At 29.6% G+C, this 523-nt stretch overlaps 1 pseudogene; it reads left to right on the forward strand.

The window, feature by feature from the left end:
• The window catches only part of LOC119585374, a 17640-nt pseudogene that overhangs the window by 4606 nt on the left and 12511 nt on the right, over window positions 1-523 (forward strand).

Below are 523 nucleotides of genomic sequence, written 5' to 3' on the forward strand. Positions count from 1 at the left end.
CCATATCCCTCCAACCAAAGGATTAGAATTTATTGACATATACATCCATTTACAGACATTTAAATACAATATAAAGTTATCTACAGCCATATATACACATGAACAAATTTCCCTCATTGTGAATTCACACAAAAACACATATTCATATGTGCATATTACATAAAAGTGTTTTCTGAATTTTGCCTTCATTTAGAATCAATGGATAGTTTTTAAAAATTAAAGCAAACTTTAAATGTCTTCTTTGGTGTTCTCGTAGGAATCTCTTGTATATCACAAATATATATTTTTATCTTTTGAACTTTCAACTACAATACAGGAATGTGTGGTGGTTCTTGATGCCATATTGCAACTTGTTGAGACTGATTTTATTATCGACGGTCAGTTTTTTCAGATTTGGTTTCATGTTATTAATTCTTTGTATTAGTAACTTGTAGTTCTCTGAATAAATAGAAAATCACTGCCAGACAATGTGAAAAAAATAGATAGTGTTTCTTGTATCATGGTAGTGTGAAAAGTGGATTGG

This window comes from Penaeus monodon, chromosome 19 (genome assembly GCF_015228065.2).
Source record: "Penaeus monodon isolate SGIC_2016 chromosome 19, NSTDA_Pmon_1, whole genome shotgun sequence".
Taxonomy (NCBI): Eukaryota; Metazoa; Arthropoda; class Malacostraca; order Decapoda; family Penaeidae; genus Penaeus; species Penaeus monodon.